Consider the following 19812-nt stretch of genomic DNA (forward strand, 5'->3'; position numbering starts at 1 on the left):
AGAGAATGCATTTATAATCTGAGCCTTGAAAATTGCATAGGGATTTTAGAGGCTGTATTTGTATTCAGTTGGATTTTCTATTTGTTAACCTTTGACTGTGGCTTTGATTGTTTGGCTGGTAACACTGGCAAAAGTGGTTTAGTAGAGGGTAGTCATCTGAATATCTCCATGAAGGACGGCAGGTAGCCTAGCGGTAAGTGCTGGGATGGTAACCGAAAGGTCGCTAGTTTGAATCCCTGAGTCGAAAGCACCTAACCCTAATTGCTCCAGGGTCGCCGTTGATAATGGCAGACCCTGTTCGCGACCCCACTCTCAGATATGGTATATGGAAAAAAACGATTTCCAATTCAAGCATGCATATAAAGACACACTCGTACATGTAAAATAGGACCGATATAAGCACCCACCAAATGATGAATGTATTTCAGGTGGTTTGGTCTCTGAAAAGTCTTGTTTTCGAGACGTATCTTCATTGTTTACAACCTGTACTATACAGTCCTTGATCAGTCCTTGATCAAATGCATAATATTTGGTAAACACTTTTGTAACGGTTTTCTTCCGTTGAAGGAGAGGAGGACCAAAATGCAGCGTGGTTAGTGTTCAACATCTTTAATATAGACGATAAATGAGAACACTACAAAATACAAAACAATAAATGTGAAAACCGAAACGGTCCTATCTGGTGCAAAGACACAAAGACAGAAGACAATCACCCACAGAATATGGCTGCCTAAATATGGTTCCCAATCAGAGACAACGATAGACAGCTGCTTCTAATTGAGAACCAATCTAGGCAACCATAGACCTACAAACTACCTAGAAAGGAAGCAGCCCCATAAACATACAAAACCCCCTAGACCAGGCCAAAGACATAATTCCCCCATGTCACACCCTGACCTAACCAAAATAATAAAGAAAACAAAGATAACTAAGGCCAGGGCGTGACAACTTTTAAGTACTCGAGCTAGGCTAAATCAAACAAAAGTATTGACATATGATATTACATTAGGTTTGTTATTGGGTGTGATATTACATGTGTACTTGAACATTTACCAGCAATATATTTTTGGTTTAAAGGCCCAGTCTAGTCCATCTTGTTCCATCTTTATAGATATTACTGCGCATATTACTGTGCAACGATTAAGATTTTTGCGTTATAGTTCATGATTTTACAACTTGATGTTAGATAGTTCCTCACCTTGAAAGTGGTCCATGGGCCTGGATAAATTGTAATCCATGGTTCCTTCTCTTTTAACATCCACTACACACTTCAGCTAACTTTAGCCACCACAAGATAACAATCAATGGAAGTGATGGGCATATGAGCATGTATTATTATACTTTTTTTAATGGTCAAATCACATTTTAAGTAACATCAAACCAAATATGTTGTTAATATGAATTGAATTCAGGTGATTTTTTACAACCTTTTTTTAAACATGCTCTCATGCCCCCATCACTCCCATTGATTGTTAGCTTTTGGTGGCTAAGGTTAGCTGAAGTTTGTGGTGGCTCTTTAAAGAACTGAAACATGAATTCGTTTCTCGTGGCCTATACTTTCAGGGTGAGAAACAATCTAACATCAAGATGTAAAAAAACTACTAATTTAAATGCTATCTCAGACTGCCTTCAAAAACGAATATTTATATAAAATTATACCTTTTCAGACAGATGGAAAATGCCGCCTAGGAAGAGCCTGAACTGCGGCTGTTTGTCGCTTCTGAATCTCCTTTGTGGGCAGGACTAATGTCCATCGCTATGCGTCTAGTGCACACATTATCATTTCTAATAAATATTCTGTTAACCTGGACAAAGTAGATGTAGCGGATGGCTAAATTAGTATCATGTGGTGGTCACTGGTCCCCATTCCCTGAGCTGGTTGGCTAAAGAAAAATAAGAAATAAAAGTAACAAATAATTAAAGAGCATTAGTAAAATAACAATAGCGAGGCTATATACAGGGGGACCGGTACAGAGTCAATGTCAGCGGGCACCGGTTAGTCAAGGTAATTGAGGTAATATATACATGTAGGTAGTGTTATTAAAGTGACTTATGCATAGATAATAACAGAGAGTAGCAGCAGTGTAAAAGGGAGGGGGGGGGGGGGGGCAATGCAAATAGTCTGGGTAGCCATTTGATTTGATGTTCAGTAGTCTTATGGCTTGGGGGTAGAAGCTGTTTAGAAGCATCTTGGACCTAGACTTGCCTTGAGCACTGCATTATTGAAAAAGTGCCCTTGTTACCAACAAATCAGATTTCCTATAAAATAACCTCTTGTCTTAAATTGTATTTTGTGGCTTGCTGTGGTACAGTCTCTGTGCCAAATTACTTTTTGGTAACACTTTATTTGTGTTTTCTTAATGAAGTGTTACGGGCTTTTCCTTAGTCTAATTATTAGCCATAATAAAGGCATTTAATAAAGAACAAGCTACACATTACACCAACTTAGCAGTGGCGACCCATCATTTTAGCTTAAAAATCTATTTTTGTATTATTTTTTGTTGCCTGTTTTGCGCAAACAATGTAAAATAACTATTTGAGTTAATTAAGCCGCATACAAACATGGTCTCTTTTTTGCTTTCTTGAGTAAGACAGCTCCAAAATGCAGGTGTTTCATTCCAGTTCAGTGTTTTCTGTGGTGGATGGGTAGTCAGCGGAAAATACAGAGTGTAGGGGTTGGTAATTTTCTCTAGTTGTGCTGTGATTGGCTCAGTGTTCTGTCACTCATGAGGACACTACGTCACTGCAAAATCTACTGGCAAATCCTTTTCAATCCTTGTCATCTGAAGAGAAATTATAGATAAAATGTATTGGTGCTTATCGGCCATTGGACATATGTTGGAAATCGCAAATTCAACAATGAGTGGTTTAGATGGAATTAGTGCCCTAGTGCAAACTATGCAAAGCAGGCACTATTTTGCTTCCCATGCTATTCGGTAGAGAGGGAGTGTGGTCCATTTCTGGGTTTAAGGGTGTCTTTTCTAAGCTTAAAAGGTTGAATAAATTGGCCATGCTGTCAATTCAGCATGACTTCTGCACGTTCAAAACAACTGGAAACTCAGAACTGGGAAATCTCAGACTTCAGTGAGTTCAAGACAACTGGGAGCTTGGAAAAAAAATTATCTCAGACTGGGAAAATGTATTTCATCCAACTCAGAATTCCAAGTTGGGAACTCGGCCCTCTTTCTATAGCTCTGACCTGAAGATCCCTGATGTCATGATTTAACCTTGTTTTTTCCGAGTTCCCAGTTGTCTTGAAAGCACTACAAATCCAGAGACTGACAGACTTTGATGACAAAATTTCATGACAAAATTTTCCCACAAGAAGGACCGCCACGCCACCTTCCTGTTCAAGTGAGCAAAGCACAATGGTGAGTCCAGAAATGTTTTGTGTGCAGCTGCATAAATTATGTAATATGCCAGGGAGATATGTATACTGTAGCTAAGAAAGTAATACTAAGTGTATGTTCTGTTTTAAGCTGATAGTAGCCAATGTGCCTCACCCTAATAATTTGGTCCCTTCCCCCCTCATAACTTAGCCGACTGTTCTGAATTGGTGGTGCACATGTAGCTTATATCCTGTTTTAGAGCAATGTCATCATTGAATATTGTAAGAGAGCTTTCATTGTCCTCTTATATTTATCAAATGGTTCTGACTTGGTGTACAGGGAGAATACTGTAAGAGCGGTCCATGTTCTGAATTCTGTCGCTGTACATTTCAAAAGTGATGAACAAATAGTTATATTGACTACACCCATGATAGCTCGCTCGTTAATGTCAGACAAGGCTCCGCTGATAGCCAGGTGTAGCGGTGGTAAGGATTCACTCCATGGTGCTGAAAATAATTATCTGCTGTTGGGACAGCTTTATGTACTGTAGGCCCTAACAGTTTGGGCAGCCTTTGTCACCATTATAGTGCAATTTATGTATAGTTTAGTATTGTGTTGTGTAGTGACTTTGCTGGCATGCACAAACCATTTTTTTTGTGAGACATGCTAAAATCACCACTGAGTAGAGGCTCCTGAGGGGTAGACGGCTCATAATAATTGCTGGAATGGAGTCAATGGAATGGTAACAAACACACCAAAAACATGCTTTCCATGTCATTGATACCACTCCATTGACTCCATTCCAGCCATTATTATGAGCCGTCCTCCCCTCAGCAGCCTCCACTGTTTAAATCACAGTCCCCAGATCCAGTACAAATTCATAGAAACGTACAGTATTATACAGAGCCAAGATTGCACGGAACTCCCTTCCATTTCATATAGTGCAAGCGAACAGTAAACCTGCTTTCAAAAAAACAAATATAGCAACACCTCACGACACAACACCTCTCCCCATATGTGACCTACTTTTTGTGTTTGTACTGACATGTATATGTAACTGATAGATACGCACGCACACACACACACTGCATGTTAATGTTTTTAACTGTATGTAAATGGTAAAGTATTTTGCCTGTAATGTCTTTTTCGTTATGTGTCTGACCCCAGTAAGAATAGCTGTCGCCATTGGCGATGGCTAATGGGCATCCTAATAAAATAAATAAAAGATCCAAAGTATGGGCTTATTGAGGCAAAGTGAGGGCAGCCCTCACCAGATATGGGCTGCTGATACTGGGCCAATAACTCATCCTGCATCGCCCACATGACAAAATACTACAGTTTACTGTAGAATACTATACTACACACTGTAATATCCCTCGATCGGGTAGGGCTTAATATAGAATTTTGTAGTACACTGTAGAATACACTACACACTGTAGAATCCCTCGGTCATGTGTAGTACGTACTATCTAATTTTGTGCTATACTGTAGAATACTATAGCAAATACTACAGTATTATCCTACAAAAAACCTCTGTAGTAAATACTACAGTGATGTCTGCAAAAACACTACATTAGCTCTTTTAGTATTTGTCCAGTAGGTGTCCTCAAGGAGAAAGCCCCCACTTATATGTCAAAGCTAATAAAGCAAAAACACTATAGTAAATAATACAGTATATAAATATAGTAATACTACAGTATACTATAGTATTTTTTCATGTGGTTGTGCCCACATTGTGCCAATGTTGTGCATAGCCTAAAAACTCATACCTTATTCTGAAAATTGGATGGATATGAGTCCAGCTGGTATCTTAACAGTAAAACAAACCAATACAGTTATATTCGATTGTATTTGACTGCAATTCTTGTTTATGTATATGCATAGACATGTTGAATTACAATAATGTTGAATTGTCCAATAGTGATGGTTTTCTAATACAGTTGATGGGCTGATTCCTAATTTTATACACCATGCATGTAACCATGCATGTAACTCAACCTCCTGAGCGATTTAACATGGCTACCATTGGCTCTCATTCCCTCTATGTTTAAGGTAGGTCGGAGTCACTTCAAAGTAACTGCATAGTTATTTTCCTAGTCTTATCATATATTTAGACAGTGTTTCAGATATTGAAGTATTTCCTCTGTTGCTTTGCATTTAGAGTTGTAATAAACATGCAAGGCTGTTTATAAGCATGGGTGTTAAGACAGCTGTGGGCGTGCATCAAAATCCAAGATGGCAGTTTTTCAGGTTACAGTGAAGTAATATCAAATCAAATCAAACCCAATTTTATTTGTCACATACACATGGTTAGCAGATGTTAATGCGAGTGTAGTGAAATGCTTGTGCTTCTAGTTCCGACAATGCAGTAATATTCAACGAGTAATCTAACCTAACAATTTCACAACAACTACCTTATACACACAAGTGTAAAGGAATGAATAAGAATATGTACATAAAAAAAATATATGAATGAGTGATGGTATAGAACGACATAGGCAAGATGCAGTGGATGGTATAGAGTACAGTATATACGTATGAGATGGGTATGTAAACATATAAAAGTGGCATTGTTTAAAGTGGCTAGTGATACATTACATCAAGATGGCAAGATGCAGTAGATGGTATAGAGTACAGTATATACATATGAGATGAGTCATGTAGGGTATGTAAACATTATATGAAGTGGCATTGTTTAAAGTGGCTAGTGATACACTTATTACATCAATTTTTCCATTATTAATTCATAGGAAGCAGGGTTGGAGGTGTATCATCTTATACCTCCCATGGGAGGTGTGTAATATTATACCTCCCAATATCATGAATAAATTCCACCCATAGTCTATCAGAAAGTAAGGAACTGTGAGAAGTGAAATATAATGTCAACCACCAGATGGCAGACTTACTTTACCTCTGTTTCTTCATCCTTTCCTTGTCAACCACTGAGTAACAGAGGACAGTGTGGTTCAGTTGGCTATTTTTAGAACTGTGTAATGCAGTTTAGGTAGTATGATATGGATCCTCATCAGTCCACTACTACAGATCATGTTAAATCAAAAATGGCTCCTTGACGTTTCCAGGATGAGGGAAGCTAAATATTATTTATTCAGCCCATGCTGTGATCGATCATGTTTGTGTTAGTATCCAGTTGAGTTTCTTTTTGTTCCTCTTGCACATACTAAACATTTATTTTAGAAGAACATTGATTAAATTGTGCATGCTTGGAGCTTATCTTCACCTGGAAACTTCCAGCTTTGATTGAATAGAAACTTTTTGCATATATATATTTATATATTACCTTTCAATTCCCCACCTTGTGAGAATTACAGCACTGAGCCTTTAAAAAATGATTTAAAAAAAAGAGTTGGATAACATATTGGGAGGGATCTATACCATTCCTCCATACAGAATCCTTCCAGATCCTTGATATCCTTTGTCTGTGGTTATGGACTGCACTCTTCAATTCAAACCACAGGTTTTCAATGTTCAGAGACTGAGATGACCATTGCAAAATGTTGATTTGGTGGCCAATTAACCCTTTCTTTGTGGATTTTGATGTGTGCTTGGGTTATTGTCTTGCTGGAAGATCCACTTGCGGCTAAGTTTTAGCCTCCTGGCAGAGACAACCTGGTTTTTGGTTAAAATATCATTGTACTGGGTAAAGTTCATGATGCTGTTGAAATTAACAAGAGTCCCCAGGACCAGGGGAAGCAAAATAGCCCTATAATATCAAATGTCCAACACCATATTTTACAGTAGGGTTCTTTTCTGCTCATGCATTCTCATTTCAACACCAAACCCACCACTGGTGTGAGTGGCCAAAGAGCTCTATTTTAATTTCATCCAACAAGTCTGGAGTTTGCTAAACGCCATTGGCACTTGGATTGGAACCGGTGCTTTGATCAGATGAAATGAAAACAAAAGATATCAGACGAAGGATATCAAGGATCTGGAAGGATTAAGTCTGGAGGAATTGTCTAACCCCCCCCCTTGGGTTGTGCCGTGGCGGAGGTCTTTGTGGGCTATACTCAGCCTTGTCTCAGGATGGTAAGTTGGTGGTTAAAGATATCCCTCTAGTGGTGTGGGGGCTGTGCTTTGGCAAAGTGGGTGGGGTTATATCCTTCCTGTTTGGCCCTGTCCGGGGGTGTCCTCGGTGTCTCCACAGTGTCTCCTGACCCCTCCTGTCTCAGCCTCCAGTATTTATGCTGCAGTAGTTTATGTGTCGGGGGGCTGGGGTCAGTTTGTTATATCTGGAGTACTTCTCCTGTCCTATTCGGTGTCCTGTGTGAATCTAAGTGTGCGTTCTCTAATTCTCTCCTTCTTTCTTTCTCTCTCTCGGAGGACCTGAGCCCTAGGACCATGCCCCAGGAATACCTGACATGATGACTCCTTGCTGTCCCCAGTCCACTTGACTGTGCTGCTGCTCCAGTTTCAACTATTCTGCCTTATTATTATTCGACCATGCTGGTCATTTATGAATATTTGAACATCTTGACCATGTTTTGTTATAATCTCCACCCGGCACAGCCAGAAGAGGACTGGCCACCCCATATAGCCTGGTTCCTCTCTAGGTTTCTTCCTAGGTTTTGGCCTTTCTAGGGAGTTTTTCCTAGCCGCCGTGCTTCTACACCTGCATTGCTTGCTGTTTGGGGTTTTAGGCTGGGTTTCTGTACAGCACTTTGAGATATCAGCTGATGTACGAAGGGCTATATAAATAAATTTGATTTGATCCTCCTCCCTCATGGGGCGGCAGAGTAGCCTAGTGGTTAGAGCGTTGGACTAGTAACCGGAAGGTTGCAAGTTCAAACCCACGAGCTGACAAAGTACAAGTATATCGTTCTGAACAGGCAGTTAACCCACTGTTCCTAGTCATTGAGAATAAGAATTTGTTCTTAACTTTATTTAACTTGCCTAGTTATTTAACTTGCCTAGGTAAAAAAAGGTAAAGGTAAAAAAAATTTAAAAAAATGTGGTACCCTTCCTGCAGGCTCATCCTGACCCTCCAGCATAACAATGCCACCAGCCTCCATACTGCTCGTTCTGGCTGTGATTTCCTGCAGGACAGGAATGCCAGTGTTCTGCCATGGCCAGCGAAAAGCCATGGTAGAGCTCAATCCCATTGAGCACGTCTGGGACCTGTTGGATCGGAGGGTGAGGGCTAAGGCCATTCCCCCCACTTGCAGGTGCCTTGGTGGAAGAGTGGGGTAACATCTCACAGCAAGAACTGGCAAATCTGGTGCAGTCCATGAGGAAGAGATGCACTGCAGTACTTAATGCAGCTGTTACTTTTGATTCTGACCCCCAATTTGTTCAGGGACACATTATTCAATTTCTGTTAGTCACATGTCTGTGGAACGTGTTCAGTTTATGTCTCAGTTGTTGAATCTGATTATGTTAAGTTTGTTGCTGAGTTTATTACTTGTTTTAGTTTTTTTTAAATGGGACCTTTATTTAACTAGGCAAGTCAGTTAAGAACAAATTCTTATTTACAATGACGGCCGAACCCTTGGCCGAACCCTGACGACGCTGGGCCAATTGTGCACCGCCCTATGGGACTCCCAATCACGGCTGGATGTGATACAGCCTTGTTAAACACATTTTTCCCCCTGAGCAATTACATTACTATAGCTCAGTAATTGAATTATTTATTTTATACTAGAGGTCGACCGATTATGATTTTTCAACGCCGATACCGATTATTGGAGGACCATAAAAGCCGATACCGATTAATCGGCTGATTTTTATTTATTTATTTGTAATAATGACAATTACAACAATACTGAATTAACACTTATTTTAACTTAATATAATACATTAATACAATCAATTTAGCCTCAAATAAATAATGAAACATGTTCAATTTGGTTTAAATAATGCAAAAACAAAGTGTTGGAGAAGAAAGTAATATGTGCCATGTAAAAATGTGTGCCATGTAAAATATGTGCCATGTAAAAAAGCTAACGTTTAAGTTCCTTGCTCAGAACATGAGAGCATATGAAAGTTGGTGGTTCCTTTTAACATGAGACTTCAATATTCCAAGGTAAGAGGTTTTAGGTTGTAGTTAATATAGTATTTATAGGATTATTTCTCTCTATACCATTTGTATTTCATATACCTTTGACTATTGGATGTTCTTATGGGCACTATAGTATTGCCAGTGTAACAGTATAGCTTCCGTCCCTCTCCTAGCTCCTCCATGGGCTCGAACCAGCAACATAACGACAACAGCCACCATTGAAGCAGCGCTACCCATGCAGAGCAAGGGGAACAACAACTAGAAGGCTCAGAGCGAGTGACGTTTGAAACGCTATTAGCTAACTAGCCAGCCATTTCACTTCGGTTAATCCAGCCTCATCTCGGGAGTTGATAGGCTTGAAGTCATAAACAGCGCAGTGCTTGACGCACAATGAAGAGCTGCTGGCAAAACGCACAAAAGTGCTGTTTGAATTAATGTTTTCGCGCCTGCTTCTGCCTACCACCGTTCAGTGAGATACTTAGATACTTGGATGCTTGTATGCTCAGTCAGATTATATGCAACGCAGGATATGCTAGATAATATCTAGTAATATCATCAATCATGTGTAGTTATGATTGATTGTTTTTTATAAGATAAGTTCAATGCTAGCTAGCAACTTACCTTGCCTTACTGCATTCGCGTAACAGGCAGTCAGTCTCCTTGTGGAGTGCAACGAGAGAGGGGCAGGTCGTTATTGCGTTGGACTAGTTAACTGTAAGGTTGCAATATTGGATCCTCCGAGCTGACAAGGTGAAAATCTGTCATTCTGCCCCTGAACGAGGCAGTTAACCCACCCTTAATTGACTTGCCTAGTTAAATAAAGGTATAATTATTATTATTTTTTTTTATTAAAAAAAGATCGGCAAATCGGCGCCCAAAAATACAGATTTCCGATTGTTATGAAAACTTGAAATCGTCCCTAATTAATCGGCCATTCCGATTAATCGGTCGACCTCTAGTAGTTACTTCACAATACTAATCTAAATGACAAAGTGAAAAGAAGGAAGCCTGTACAGAATAAAAAATATTCCAAAACGTGCATCCTTTTTGCAATAAGGCACTAAAGTAAAATTGCAAAAAATATGGCAAAGAAATTAACTTTATGTACTGAATACAAACCATTATGTTTGGAAAAATACAGCATGACACATCACTGAGTACCACTCTTCATATTTTCAAGCATGGTGGTGGCTGCGTCATGTGATGGGTATGTTTGTCATTGGCAAGTACTAGGGAGTTTCTTAGAGTAAAAACAGAATAAAGCTTAGCACAGGCAAAATCCTAGAGAAAAACTTGGTTCAGTCTGCTTTCCAACAAACACTGAGACAAATTCACCTTTCAGCAGGACAATACCCTAAAACACAAGGCCAAATATACACGGGAGTTGATTAACAAGACGACATTGAATGTTCCTGAGTGGTCTAGTTACAGTTTTGAATTATCTATGGCAAGACATGAAAATGGCTGTCTAGCAATGATCAAAAACCAACTTGACAGAGCTTAAAGAATTTGAAAAAGTACAATGTGCAAATATTTTACATTCCAGGTGTGCAAAGCTCTTAGACACTTAGCTGTAATCGCTGCCAAAGGTGATTCTAACTTGTACTGACTCAGGTGTCAGTACAAGTTTACAAAAGTTACCTTTTGTAAATGAGATATTTCAGCTTTTCATTTTCAAGTAAAAACATGTTTTCACTTTGTCATTATGAGGTATTGTGTGTAGATGGGTGAAAAAAATATTTGAATTCAGGCTGTAAAACAACAAAATGTATTCATTATCTCCAGCACCAAACCAGTGTCTACATGTGTGAAAACATTGCGTTTCTATAATCTGTGGCTAAAAAGTTAAGAACAAAGGCCATAATTTTTTTTAAATCTGTGACTGTAACGATGTGGATTTATTCCCACTCTTCACAAACGCACACACTATCAAATCTGAAATTAGGCCCTATTTCCGTTACGCATTTTTCCATTTCTTTCTAGAAGCATTATACTATATTATTCTTTAGCTCCTTTGTTAGTAGTAAGTAGCTACTGTTTATCCCAAACCATAAAAATCAGCCCCAGACCATTATTCCTCCTCCCCCCAACTTCACAGTTAGCAGGCACTATGCATTGGGACAGGTAGAGTTCTCCTGGAATCTGCCAAACCCAGATGGTGAAGCTATACGAAGTGATTAAGAGTTATTGTGCTGACATTGCTTCCAGAGGCAGTTTGGAATTGGGTAGTGAGTGTTGCAACCAAGGACAGACGATTTTTAAGCGCTACCCAATTCTTGTGTGGTTTATCACTTTGCGGGTAAACCGTTGTTGCTCCTAGATGTTTCCACTTCACAATAACATCACTTACAGTTGACCAGGGATGCTTTATTAGGGCAGAAATTTGATGAACTGACTTGTTGGAAAGGTGGCATCCTATTACGGTGCCATGTTAAAAGTCACTGAGCTCTTCAATAAGGCCATTCTACTGCCAATGTTTGCCTATTTTTTATTTTTTTATTTCACCTTTATTTAACAGGTAGGCCAGTTGAGAACAAGTTCTCATTTATCACTGTGACCTGGCCAAGATAAAGCAAAGCAGTGTGACAAAAACAACAACACAGAGTCTATGGAGACTGCATGGCTGTGTGGGAAATTTTATACACCTGTCATCAAGGGGTGTAGCTGAAATAGCCGAATCTACTAATTTGAAGGTACAGCACCAATCAAAAGTTTGGACACACCTACTCATTCAAGTGTTATTCTTTATTTTTTTTAAAATATTTTCTACATTGTATTATAAAAGTGAAGACATTAAAACTATGAAATAACACATATGGAATCATGAAAAGTGTTAAACAAATCAAAATATATTTTATATATTAGATTCTACAAAGTAGCCACCCTTGGCCTTGATGACAGATTTGAACACTCTTAGCATTCTCTCAACCAGCTTCATCTGGAATGCTTTTCCAACAGTCTTGAAGGAGTTCCCACATATGCTGAGCACTTGTTGGCTGTGAGGTCATCTGATGCAGCACTCCATCACTCTCCTTCTTGGTCAAATAGCCCTTACACAGCCTGGAGGTGTGTTGGGTCATTATCCTGTTAAAAACAAATTATAGTCCTACTAAGCGCAAACCAGATGGGGTGGCGTTTTGCTGCAGAATTCTGGGGTAGACATGCTGGTTAAGTGTGCCTTGAATTCTAAATAAATCACTGACAGTGTCACCTGCAAACTACCCCCACACCATCACACCATCACACCTCCTCCTCTATGCTTCACGGTTGGAACCATACATGCGGAGATCATCCATTCACCTACTCCACGTCTTACAAAGACACAGCAGTTGTAACCAAAAATCAGACCAAAGGACAGATTTCCACTGGTCTAATGTCCATTGATCATGTTTTTTGGCCCAATCAAGTCTCTTTTTCTTATTGGTGTCCTTTAGTAGTGGTTTCTTTGCCGCAATTTGACCCTGAAGGCCTGATTCACTTAGTATCCTCTGAACAGTTGATGTTGAGATGTATCTGTTACTTGAACTCTGTGAAGCATTTTTTTGGGCTACAATTTCTGAGGCTGGTAAATCTAATTAACTTATCCTCTGCAGCAGAGGAAACTCTGGGTATTATTTCCTGTGGCGGTACTCATGAGAGCCAGTTTCATCATAGTGCTTGATGTTTTTTGTGACTGTACTTGAAGAAACTTTTAAAGTTCTTGACATTTTCTGGATTGACTGACCTTCCTTTCATAAAGTAATGATGTAATGTCATTACTCTTTGCTTATTTGAGCTGTTCTTGCCATAATATGGACTTGGTATTTTACCAAATAGGGCTATCTTCTGTATACCACCCCTACCTTGTCACAACACAACTGATTGGCACAATCACATTAAAAGTCCACAAATGAACTTTTAACAAGGCACAGCTGTTAATTGAAATGCATTGCAGGTGACTACATCATGAAGCTGGTTGAGAGAATGCTAAAAGTGGGCAAAGCTGTCACCAAGGCAAAGGGTGGCTGCTTTGAAACATCTCAAATATAAATCTATTTTGATTTGTTTAACACTTTTTTGGTTACTACATGATTCCATATGTGTTATTTCATAGTTTCAATGTCTTCACTATTATTGTACAATGTAGAAAATAGTAAAAATAAAGAAAAACCCTTGGATGAGTAGGTGTGTCCAAACGTTTGACTGGTACTGTATGTCCACATACTTTGTATATATAGTGTATTTGAATTTCTCTCCCTCAGCAAGCAGTTTATTTATTTTTATTTGAAAAATGTATTCCCATGTTGCAGTGAAACAATTTCCCTAAGCTTAACTCAGTTGTAACCACAAAAACTAAGCAACATTTTCACAAGAAATGAGTTCACTGTAATGTGGAAAAACACATGAACAGATTCTAAACCAACTATTAGAATGTAATTGGATTCCATATTCCATACACTCCTACAAAGTCTCTGTCAGATCCAATTGAAAGATTAGCCCTACCGCACTTGTTAGTGGTCCTCCTTTATCCCCTCTTCATGGCCAACCCCTCTTCTCCCTTTTCTTCTCTTCCTCCTTTTCCCCCCAGGTGTAGTGTGATGCTGACAAAGGCTCTTTGTACTGCACTGGTCTTGTTGAGTCACCCACAGTAGAGGCCGGTTGCCTGGGGAATAGTACATTGCATTTTTACCTCGGATGTAATTCCTCATTTCATCCTCCTGAGATTCAGATACATTTCTGCACATACACTAGATGGGTATTGGTCTTGGAGTTGAAGAAGGTGTCGGAAATGCATTCAGCCAAAAACAGAGAGGGGTAAGGATTTGCTTTCCTGCTAAGATTTCGCTGGGGTTTCACTTTTTGATCAGATAACTGTGAGGAACCTTGTAATTTGTTTGATTTGTTGACAAATATATAACAAAAAATCTATTGTACCTGTGCTATAATCAAAAGAGTGATTTATCCACATGCATTGTTATGTATAGTTTTTAGTTGTTTAATCTCTATGGGGATTTCTAATATGGCTGTGAGGAGTGGATTACCCAGAATGAATACGCAACCAAAAGGTTGTGATGTAATGGTTCACTGATTAAATTGAGAAAACAACATAATGAAGAGCTATAACTGTACTATATTTAGCTATAACTGGTTACGTTTTTAAAAGCTTCAAAGTTTGATCATCCTTTGGGGATACACTGCATTCTGTCACAGTGACAGTGATATAATAGTGCAATGTTCTAGTCTCCACCCCCCCACACACACACACATTTTGGTTTTTGCCCTAGCACTATGCAGCTGATTCAAATAACCAACTCATCATCAAGCTTTGATTATTTGAATCATCTGTGTAGTGCTATGGCAAAAACGAAAACGTGCACCCAGGACAGTTTGGGAAACCCTACTCTAGGACATATGGGGGAGGCCCTGGACTTGTGGCCCAAATATATACATGGATTGTCATTGCCAGAATAGCCCTGCGTCTCACCCTGACCTTGATTGGATTGTACATGCACATGAAATGCAACTGTGCAATGACATGACCTCTGAAGTGGCTTCATGTGGTTTGTGTGTGTCTTTATTTTTAGCCACAGCGCATCACAACCTGTAGCCTTCTTTGGTGCCCTTGGCTCATTTTATCTCTATCGTTACGACCTGTCTTTTGTCAACACTCCTGCACTGGTGAGTCAATTTATTGTGTCACCTCGGATGTACTCCCTTGTGAAACCTTGTTGGCACTCTTCGAAAACCTATAAACCATGAAGACAAGCTGTACTTTAATGGCTCAACTTTTAGCCCATTACTGTACAGGTGTAAGACTTTCAGCTTTACACTGAAATCTAAAGGGAATCCCGTCATTTGGGATTAGACCAGATTAGATTGCCCATCCATCCACTTCAAAAAAGTAATTGGACAAAGCTCAGTAATCATCACAGTTTTTTGGTTTATTGGGGCTGCCACTTCTCTCCAAACGTGTGCACACACACACCACATGCACGCACGCACGCACGCACACACACACACACACACACACACACACACACACACACACACACACACACACACACACACACACACACACACACACACACACACACACACACACACACACACACACACACACACACACACAAAGGTAATGGATTGCTGTACTCCTTGACAATCAGTTCCATTGAAACAAAAAGGAAACCACTTATCTCTATGGTTACAACCTGTCTGCTGTCAATGCTCCTGCACCAGTGAGATTTATTGTATCAATTCGGATGTACTCCTGTAGCTAAAGGTGCCATCTAACATTGATTTATCACCTGTGAAACCTTGTTGGCACTCTTCAAAAATCATGCATAGTTTTTTGTTGGCCACAAAAAGGGCAAGGATAATATCTTATCTTTTGACACTCACCCGATTAATCAACTCATGATATACCCTTATACCATCAACGTGTATTATATAGTCTCTGTCCATGATAACCAAATGGGCTTACCGGTGGGCTTCTAGGTTTGTACCCACATTCATATGATGTGCTACTTAATGAGGATTGCCAATTTATTACCCCTGTCCTGTTAGGCACCCCCCTTGAGCTCCTTTCACTTCCTTTCATGAATGCTAATAGAGTCTAATAGTTACATGCACTTTATTGTTGAATGTAATGTCCTTTCATGTGGCTTTTTAATGTTCACGAATCCCACAAATGTTCCTTTGGAAGGTTTCTTCCACGTTTCTTGATTTCTTCTAATGAAAGTTGAGAAAATAATCTCCCTGTCCATTGGGAGCTCTTTTGAGGTTTAAGAAATAGTTAGAATTTAACAGACTGAAGCAAGTGCAAAAGGCAAGTTTGGCAAAGACCGAATTAGTTTGAAACACATCAGCTTTTTAATAAACCTATGCATCAGAAAAAACATAATCGAGCATCTGACCAAATTACGTGAGATTTTGGTTTTGAGTTAACTGAGATGATCTATTGTCTAGCCTAGCTTGGGTTGAAGTTATCCTAACTGTGTTTTAGTTTTTTACATCACCAAGGTATAGTTCTGCAACATCACTTTTCCTCCAAGACAGCCTGTACCAGGTTTTATCAGAGATTTAACCATGTATTCTAAATGGAACCAAACCACAGAAAAATTGTTTTATAGTGTTGATATAAGGCTGGGAAGTGAGGCTACTTTAAACAGACTTTCTGTCACGTTCTGACCATAGTTCTGTTATTTTCTTCTTTGTTTTAGTATGGTCAGGGCGTGAGTTAGGGTGGGCAGTCTATGTTTGTTTTTCTATGTTGGTTTTTGTGTTCGGCCTAGTATGGTCCTCAATCAGAGGCAGGTGTCGTTAGTTGTCTCTGATTGAGAATCATACTTAGGTAGCCTGGGTTTCACTTTTGGTTTGTGGGTGTTTGTTTCCGTGTGAGTGTTTGGGCCACACGGTACTGTTTCGGTTTTGTAAATTCACGTCATCGTTTATCGTTTTGATTCAGTGTTTAGTGCTTTCTTTAATTAAAATCCTCATGAACACTTACCACGCTGCGCTTTGGTCCGATCCTTACTCCTCCTCAGACGAAGAGGACGATATCCGTTACAGAAACACCCACCACAAGAGGAACAAGCAGCGTGGTAATGGGCAGCAGCAGCGGCCGAAAACACAAGACTCCTGGACTTGGGAGGCGATTTTGGACGGCAAGGGACCCTGGGCACAAGCAGGGGAATATCGCCGCCCTAAAGCAGAGCTGGAGGCAGCGAAAGCGGAGAGGCGCCGGTATGAGGAGGCATCATGGCAGCGTGGCTGGAAGCCCGAGAGGCAGCCCCAAAAATGTATTGGGGGGAGCACACGGGGAGTGTGGCTAAGTTAGGTAGGAGACCTGAGCCAACTCCCCGTGCTTACCGGAGAGCGAGCGGGACCGGGCAGGCACCGTGTTATGCGGTGGAGCGCAAGGTGTCCCCGGTGCGTGTGCATAGCCCGGTGCGGTACATTCCAGCTCCTCGTATCGGCCGGGCTAGAGTGGGCATCGAGCCAGGTGCCATGAAGCCGGCTCTACGCATCTGGTCTCCCGTCTGTCCTGAGCTGCCAGAGTATCCCGTCTGTCCTGAGCCGCCAGAGCAGCCAGTATGTCCTGAGCCGCCAGAGCCGCCAGTCAGCCAGGAGCCGCCAGAGCCACCAGACAGCCAGGAACCGCCAGTCAGCCAGGAGCCGCCAGTCAGCCAGGAGCCGCCAGAGCCGCCACTCAGCCAGGATCCGCCAGAGCCGCCAGTCAGCCAGGAGCCGCCAGAGCCGCCAGTCAGCCAGGAGCCACCAGAGCCGCCAGCCAGCCAGGAGCCGCCAGAGCCGCCAGCCAGCCAGGAGTTTCCAGAGCCGTCAGCCAGGAGCTGCCAGAGCCGTCAGCCAGCCAGGAGCTGTCAGAGCCGTCAGCCAGCCAGGAGCTGCCAGAGCCGGCAGTCAGCCAGGAGCTGCCAGAGCCGGCAGTCAGCCAGGAGCTGCCAGAGCCGGCAGTCAGCCAGGAGCTGCCACAGTGCTTTCTTTAAAATCATCATGAACACTTACCACGCTGCGCTTTGGTCCAATCCTTACTCCTCCTCAGACGAAGAGGAGGAAATCCGTTACAATTTCATGGGAGACTTGCTCCCATTTATATTTTATTCAACATACAGCTATGGCTCTCTGTTATGTTGAAATATATATCATTCCCAATCTTTATTGAACTAGGAAAGTCAGTTAATAATAGATTCTTATTTTACAATGATGGCTTACCCCGGCCAAACCCTCCCCTAACCCGGATGACGCTGGGCCAATTGTGCACACAAACATATACAGTTGATTTTAATTATCCTTGATGTCCTTTGTATTTTATTTTTTATATATATATATATATATATATATATATATATATACAGTGGGGAGAACAAGTACAGTGCCTTGCGAAAGTATTCGGCCCCTTTGAACTTTGCGACCTTTTGCCACATTTCAGGCTTCAAACATAAAGATATAAAACTGTATTTTTTTGTGAAGAATCAACAACAAGTGGGACACAATCATGAAGTGGAACGACATTTATTGGATATTTCAAACTTTTTTAACAAATCAAAAACTGAAAAATTGGGCGTGCAAAATTATTCAGCCCCTTTACTTTCAGTGCAGCAAACTCTCTCCAGAAGTTCAGTGAGGATCTCTGAATGATCCAATGTTGACCTAAATGACTAATGATGATAAATACAATCCACCTGTGTGTAATCAAGTCTCCGTATAAATGCACCTGCACTGTGATAGTCTCAGAGGTCCGTTAAAAGCGCAGAGAGCATCATGAAGAACAAGGAACACACCAGGCAGGTCCGAGATACTGTTGTGAAGAAGTTTAAAGCCGGATTTGGATACAAAAAGATTTCCCAAGCTTTAAACATCCCAAGGAGCACTGTGCAAGCGATAATATTGAAATGGAAGGAGTATCAGACCACTGCAAATCTACCAAGACCTGGCCGTCCCTCTAAACTTTCAGCTCATACAAGGAGAAGACTGATCAGAGATGCAGCCAAGAGGCCCATGATCACTCTGGATGAACTGCAGAGATCTACAGCTGAGGTGGGAGACTCTGTCCATAGGACAACAATCAGTCGTATATTGCACAAATCTGGCCTTTATGGAAGAGTGGCAAGAAGAAAGCCATTTCTTAAAGATATCCATAAAAAGTGTTGTTTAAAGTTTGCCACAAGCCACCTGGGAGACGAACCAAACATGTGGAAGAAGGTGCTCTGGTCAGATGAAACCAAAATTGAACTTTTTGGCAACAATGCAAAACGTTATGTTTGGCGTAAAAGCAACACAGCTGAACACACCATCCCCACTGTCAAACATGGTGGTGGCAGCATCATGGTTTGGGCCTGCTTTTCTTCAGCAGGGACAGGGAAGATGGTTAAAATTGATGGGAAGATGGATGGAGCCAAATACAGGACCATTCTGGAAGAAAACCTGATGGAGTCTGCAAAAGACCTGAGACTGGGATGGAGATTTGTCTTCCAACAAGACAATGATCCAAAACATAAAGCAAAATCTACAATGGAATGGTTCAAAAATAAACATATCCAGGTGTTAGAATGGCCAAGTCAAAGTTCAGACCTGAATCCAATCGAGAATCTGTGGAAAGAACTGAAAACTGCTGTTCACAAATGCTCTCCATCCAACCTCACTGAGCTCGAGCTGTTTTGCAAGGAGGAATGGGAAAAAATTTCAGTCTCTCGATGTGCAAAACTGATAGAGACATACCCCAAGCGACTTACAGCTGTAATCGCAGCAAAAGGTGGCGCTACAAAGTATTAACTTAAGGGGGCTGAATAATTTTGCACGCCCAATTTTTCACTTTTTGATTTGTTAAAAAAGTTTGAAATATCCAATAAATGTCGTTCCACTTCATGATTGTGTCTCACTTGTTGTTGATTCTTCACAAAAAAATACAGTTTTATATCTTTTTGTTTGAAGCCTGAAATGTGGCAAAAGGTCGCAAAGTTCAAGGGG

The 19812-nt window shown here is 40.7% G+C and overlaps 1 non-coding gene across 1 annotated transcript; it reads left to right on the forward strand.

Annotated features, from left to right (window-relative positions):
* Positions 1-4895: 4895 nt before the first annotated feature.
* Positions 4896-4952, forward strand: LOC139414511 (U7 small nuclear RNA). Its single transcript, XR_011634888.1, has one exon. It is a non-coding gene; the product is annotated as a U7 small nuclear RNA (small nuclear RNA).
* Positions 4953-19812: the final 14860 nt, after the last annotated feature.

This window comes from Oncorhynchus clarkii, chromosome 7 (genome assembly GCF_045791955.1).
Source record: "Oncorhynchus clarkii lewisi isolate Uvic-CL-2024 chromosome 7, UVic_Ocla_1.0, whole genome shotgun sequence".
NCBI classification, from domain to species: Eukaryota; Metazoa; Chordata; class Actinopteri; order Salmoniformes; family Salmonidae; genus Oncorhynchus; species Oncorhynchus clarkii.